Source organism: Armigeres subalbatus, chromosome 3, assembly GCF_024139115.2.
Source record: "Armigeres subalbatus isolate Guangzhou_Male chromosome 3, GZ_Asu_2, whole genome shotgun sequence".
Taxonomy (NCBI): Eukaryota; Metazoa; Arthropoda; class Insecta; order Diptera; family Culicidae; genus Armigeres; species Armigeres subalbatus.
This window is the reverse complement of record NC_085141.1, coordinates 180,180,498-180,187,357: the sequence shown is the minus strand read 5'-3', so window position 1 is coordinate 180,187,357 and position 6,860 is coordinate 180,180,498. Positions and strand designations below refer to the sequence as shown.

The 6,860-nt window shown below is 40.1% G+C and overlaps 1 long non-coding RNA gene across 1 annotated transcript; it reads left to right on the top strand.

The window, feature by feature from the left end:
- Positions 1 to 5,944: 5,944 nt before the first annotated feature.
- LOC134225888 (uncharacterized) lies at positions 5,945 to 6,356 on the top strand. The gene is made up of 3 exons (XR_009983344.1): positions 5,945 to 6,065; positions 6,128 to 6,220; positions 6,280 to 6,356. It is a non-coding gene; the product is annotated as an uncharacterized LOC134225888 (long non-coding RNA).
- The last annotated feature ends 504 nt before the right edge of the window (positions 6,357 to 6,860 follow it).

Genomic DNA, 6,860 nt, shown 5'->3' with positions numbered 1-6,860 from the left:
TTAAAAATCGTACCGATTTTCTGTCAAAATCGTACCGGTTGCTGATTGGGTGAAAATGACAATCGATTACTTCGATCGGCGGTATCACATTTTCAAAAGGGCAGCTTGTTGTTACCTTGGCCGTGTTGCTGGGTAATTAAATTGAAATTACCGATAAAATTCAAAAGTTTGTTTTTGAATTTTTTTGGGTAAATTGAAGTTATGCTAGACTGCAAATGATGTATGCATGATTCTCAAATGTTATGCTAATTTAAAGCACATTTTGAAGCATCATTGACCACATTTTAATCATTTTTACTCTGAAACGCATCTAATTCCACGTAAAAACTTGTTTCTGTTAGTTTGTACTATCTTTTACGATAAATGATGAAAGAAATTAACGAGAAAGCATCAAATTTAATAACAAATTATTCGGAGGATTTTGCATAAAAATGATTTGGAAGCACTGGCCACCACCTCGTTGAAGCAACCGCCTGAGGAAACAACAAGGCAGTCAAAATTGAGTTGTCACATCCTATCCTAGTACCTACCAAATGGGTGCGTTAATGACCATTATGCAACTCAAATGGGTTGCATAAAATCCATTATAGCACTCATTTGGGTGCTATAATGAAAAACCAACATCAGAACATTAGTTACATGACCACATTTTGCTGAATTAGCTTGGGTAAGTGTTCAAATAATGTATTTTCTGCGTCGCGTCATGAATTAAATAGTTTGATGGACATGACATCATAATTTTTCAAATGCAAGTTCATCTATCGCCTAATGGCTTGAAGAGCTATGCAATGTGGTAAGATAACATGGAATCTGATAGTTCTCTGCAGCAACATGATTTGTTCGCAAGAATGATCATGTGGAGTAAATTAGTCTGTAAAATTTGGTACATATTTAACTTATTGAAGCCCATTTTTCGTCATTGCAAAAAATAGCGTGGGCAACTCGTTGCAAAACTCGATTTTTTCAGCACTCGTAGTATTTATCTAACTCGGCAAGCCTCGTTGGATAAACGTACAACTCGTCCTGAAAAAATCATCTTTTTGCAACTAGTTGCAAAAACTACTATTTACATTTCCTCGTTATATTCACCAACTTTTTGTATATACAAACCTTGCGGTTCCCAAAACGAATCGATTAGGGAGAAAATCTCGCAAATCGTTCAACCCGTTCGTGAGTTAAATCGTCAGGAAGGAAATCTCAACTCATTTTTATTATATAGATTTTAATAATAAAATATCAATTAAATTTATATGACTACATCATTTCCTCGCTCAGAATCATTGAATTATATTATTTGATAGGGGAATTTGGGCAAAAAGGTAGAAAAAAAAGTGTATCTCCCATCCCCTCTTATCTATGGTTACATCAAGACTCATACAATATGACTATTTTTGTCCTGCTGTGCTGTCGGGTATGGCTTGGAAATGTTTGGCATCGGTGCTTTTCAAAAGTTTTGAATGGTATTTTTTACTCAATAAAAATAACAAAATAAAATATTTGCGAAACGATTTATTAGTTTTTGTTCGGAAAAATATCAAAAACTATCTGTAAATATTACTATTTTTACAGAATGCATGACAATTTCACACAAAATGCACTTTGATGCTTATTTGACCCCGAAATCCCTTAAATATCCAGATTTAACAGCAAAATATATTTAGTGCCCTTCTGTGGATCCACGAGAAGACCTACCCGTAACGCTGGGTAGACACCTTTACGTGGTGTGTTACGGGGTAAGATCTACCACGATTACATTGCCAGCTACAGGCAAATCCTGACCCAACGAATACCTTCCTCATTATCCAACTCCGTGGTACTTATGAGGGTGTCGCTAAGTCGGTGGCCTCTCGTTAAGTAAGTACTACATCAACACTTCCTTCCTCTCCCTAGTTACGGTGAAGATGGGCGTGGCCAGGAGTAGTAATCCTCATGTTTTTGTTATTTTTGTTTAAGACTGGAATCAAGGACCACTCCCTTCTTGATTTCTGATAGCATTCTAGATAAGGATGTCAAAAGTAAAACATGAGTATCACTAGTGTCCAATCTACGAATTACACCGTAACAATGCTAATGCTAATGCTAATTCTGTGGATCCACAGTGAAGAGATATATTTCCTAGTCAGGTCCGTGGGTGGAGGACCAATCACTTCAACAGCGATGTTTCCACCGCGGTCATGGGACTGGAAGCCAACACAGTATGTCTAAGCGGGGATGCGTTGGTAGCTGTCCTAACACGCGCGTGCGATGCCACCATGCCGAGAAATGGCAGACGCCCGGTATCCTGATGCTGAGATTGTGGCCCTTCGCTCAACCTGCCTCAAGGCTAGACGAAGGATGCAACGTGCCTGCACCGAGGATGAAAGAGCGGACCGCGCGCCGTGAAGTTTTTCGAGCTGCGGAACTAGCCTTTAACAAGGCCACCAAGAGCAGCAAGTGAGCTTGTTTTGACAACCTATGTAAAGGTGCCAAAGCGAATCCGTGGAGTGACGCCTACAGTATAGTGATGGCCAAGACCAAAGGGAACTCTTTACCCCCGAACGGTCCCCGGATAGGTTGGCGAGGATTATCGAGGTACTCTTCTCGTCCCGAGCCACAAGCCCCTGGCCTCCAGCACCACAAAGCAATATGGGTGCGGCCGAAACGGTGGCTCCGGTGACAAACGAAGAGTTACTCGCGGTGGCCGAATCCCTGGTAACGAACAAAGCTCCAGGACCTGATGGAGGATAAATACAAATACAAATACAAACAGGCTGACCCCGTACTCAGAGGGTATGAACGGCCTGTCAAGCAATCAGTTCGGTTTTCCCAAGGGTACGTCCACGTTGGGCGCTATTAACTCGGTGGTAAAACCGCCGAGATAGCGATCTAACAGAAAAGGCGAGGTATTCGATACTGTGCATTAGTGACACAACAGCGCAAGCTGGAATGCCTTCGCGCTCTCGTTACACCGGCTTAGCCTGCTGGTAGGCCTGTACCGAATTTTGAAACCCATTTCCAGAACCATGCACTATTATACGAGACCGATTCAGTCAGAGAAGCGTTGCTATTTTAAATAGCATTCTAGTGATACCGCAGGAGTTCCGCAAGGTTCAATACGCAGAGGGCCCCGTCGGCCCTGGCTGCCTAGGTGTGGTTGAAACTGTAGAGCACATACTGTTCGTATGTCCTCGTTTCGACGTCAAAAGAAGAGCTATGCTAGACGTTTGCGGTTGAGACCCGGATACCCTTATTCAGAGGGTGTGCCAAGCGGTGGAGAAGTGGAACGCAGTTTCGACTGCAATCATTCAGATTTCCTGCAGCTTGCGGAGAATCTGGCGCGCCGAGCAGCAGTCGTCAAGCATGACTAACTTATGATTGGTAAGTTAGAGCGAGAACAGGCTGAGCGCGGGGAAGTGAATGAGCGGTGCACATGTCGCAGCGGGTGGCAACCGCAGTCGCCTCCTCCAGACATGGCAGAAGAGTGTATGGACTGCACATGCCGAGGTGACCCTTCTAGTGTAGAACAGTTGGTACCTATCGCTATCGACACCTCGAAGCATGGCAGAGAAGAGTAGAGTGAGCATCCAAGTCAGACTCACATGGTATGTTAGTAGCGAGAACCTAAGTAAGTCCCACATGGTGTGCTAGAGCGTGAATCGGGTGGCAGAGTGAGCATCCAAGTTAGTCTTAAGATTTTTTTTATGTACAGGTTATCCGACTTCGTCAGTAGATGGGAATAACCAGCGCGGGGGGAACATACATTTTCAGTGCAAAACGTAAACAAACGAGCATAAATTCCATACAAAAATCCAAGATGGCTGAGTTGGGGATATTGACAAGTCGGATAACCTGTACATGAAAAAATCTTGGTTAGTCTCACATGGCGCGTGAAGGGTGAGCACCCATGTTAGACTCATATGGTATGTTAGTGTTGAGCATCCAAGTAAGACTCATATGGTGCGTCAGAGAGAGTTGCATGGTATGTTAGAGAGAGCACCCAAGTAAGCCTCATACGGGATGAGTGACTGTGTGAACGTGAATGAGGGGGGCAGTTCCTGGGGGAAATGATGGGTGGAGCCCAAGGGAGTTTGGTCGGTATTACTGGTCGAGTCCGACACTACAGTACATTTCGTGTGGTAGATTGGCAACTACTAAGCACGTGTGCTGGGTCGTGGCTCAAGGCAGTCTCCCTTTAAAAAAACAGTGAAGAGATGAACACAATTTTAGAGCAATTCCACTAGAACAATTTTAGAACTAACAGGTCCACGTATAGTTAATAAATTTAAATTACAATGTTTTAAAGATTAAATGACAAAAAATATGAAAACTCGTGATATGTGAGACATTAGGGCAAAACGAGCTCAGTAACTGCATATAGAAGTGTTCCACGTCTATGAAACAGCACTCACTGAATTCCTTGGGAAATTCTCTTTCAAAGAAAAGCCCCACACATAGGATACGTTTGCGTTGCGTTTGACACATTTCCTATAGGAAAACTGTCAACACAACGCAAACGTATGCTATGTGCGGGGCTCTTAAGCCCTTGATCTCTTCTGTAAGTTGTTCATAAAGAAAGTTATCCATTTTTTCCACCTTTGAAATCGGGTTTCCCCAGAGTGCGCTGCTGGATCCAAAATTATTCTTATAAGCGTTAACCATATGGATATATTCGGATATTCCAATTAAGTGGCCTTCATTACCTCAATGCTTTTTACACATCTTGACGAAAAATCTGTAATGCATCCAGCATACTGTGTCTGAAACATTCCCGTCTCGAGGGAGTTTCCGTGTAAAATCAATTTAAGCTGTCTTCTGGAAATTTAGGCTCTCATGCAAATAAAGCAAATTTCTGCATAACTCGAGAGCAAATAATAATAAATCAATTTTAGGCGAAACGAAGTTCGTCGGGTCTGCTAGTAAACAATAAAGAATGTCCCATAAAAAAATTAATAACGATTCGAAAATAACGCTTGATTGTTTCGTAAAATGTTAACATAAGTCCATATAATAGTTCGGAAACCCCTATAAAGAATAATTTTTAGATCCGTAACTAAGCTGAAATTGAGCAATAAATGAGAAAATGTGTACTGTTAGACATGATCAAGAAAAACAATTACATTCCTGCTATTTCTTCATGAACGTATGACAAATGATCCATAAAAAACTATATTAACTATATATGATCCATAAAATTGGATCATATGAACAAAATTATGGATCAAATGATCAAAGTTATGGATCATATGACCAAAGTTATGGATCATCATCACGGTAAAAAATGATTTTTTATTGATCAACATACAGTTTTTTATGGATCATTTGTCATACGTTCATGGGAAAATAGCAGGAATGCTATTGTTTTTTTTATTCTTTATTCTTTATTTGGAGCAGGGAAAAGCCCGTTTGAGTAGAGCAAAATCCCTTCCTCAAGCGGGCGCAAAACCTCCATTCTTTTATATCAACAGAAATTACAATTTCCAACAGACACAATATTTCCAACAGATACTATTTTACAATTTACTTAATGTCTATCCTGACTAACTATTTATCAAAGGGTGTTTGAGTTAGAAGCGGCAAGTATTCGGCAAAACTTTTTCCGAAGATTGGGACGAGAAAGGTGAAAGTCAAATTCAGTACACAGCAAAAAAATATTAATATGCCGCGACGTATTTTCGTGAAACGTACATGAAAATCGCACGTAATAACGAATTTTATGTAATATTGTCCAATATTGACGCGTTATTACATTCCTCGCCGCAGCATTCAACCGAGAAAATTATTTTTTCAGTTACGTCGATCCAACGCTAAATTACCTGCCAAATTGATGAATAACGCGAAATCAGCGTAATATTACCACCAACATCAGTGATATCGCTTCACAAAGCATGCTGTAAAATGTCAACAAACCAAGCTCTTCCGCTAGCAGTCAGTCAAATTTTTACTCCATTCTGCTCGCATCGGGAAACGATGATCATTGAAATAATATAAGTTTAATTGCTTTTCAAATACAAAAGTAAGTCGTTAGGAAGTGATTGAAATATGGAAACAGTATTTCCGACTTGGTATTGAACGAAAATCTGTTGTAGGTAAGTTTTGTATGCAGTTTTATTTGTACCCAGTCGGTTCAATGCTTCACATTATTTTACAGAGAGACAAATGACGAGAAAGATGCCATGGAGCCGCAAAATGCTTCGTTCATACGAAGGAACGAGGAACTGGCATAGTAAATAAAATTGTCCAGGTAATTTTCAGTCCATAGTTTTTCGATCGCCTGATGAGTAATTGTGGGATGTTTTTCAGATGCGAAATTGTACCCGTGTAATCGACCCGGTCCGAACTCTTTCCAGTAAGATTTCAGACTTCTTTGCAGATCTAAACTACCAAGATCGTGCATACCGTCAAAGATCAACCAGGAGCAGGAAGCAGGAAAAATTAAACCGCGCTGGTAAGTATTAATTTCCGATCGACTAAAATGAAAACCCCGACCAATACTGAAAAGTGAATGAATTATTTAATATTTGTTGCAGGCAAATTTTGCTACAGAGCAAAACTGACGGGATCATGCTTCCTCCTACTATTTGATGGAATCCCCCACAAGAGCAATCAAGCGGAGTGGGATTAAAGGAAGTGGTTGCGAAGCAATGGTCACACGCGAGAAGTCTAACAATACACGGCCTGATCAACATCTTATGGGTGCCATCAAAGAAAGCAAAACGTATGTAACTAAAAATTAATCCATCTTTAAATCTTTAAATCTTTAAATCTTTAAATCTTTAAATTTTTAAATCTTTAAATCTTTAAATCTTTAAATCTTTAAATCTTTAAATCTTTAAATCTCTAAATCTTTAAATCTTTAAATCTTTAAATCTTTAAATCTTTAA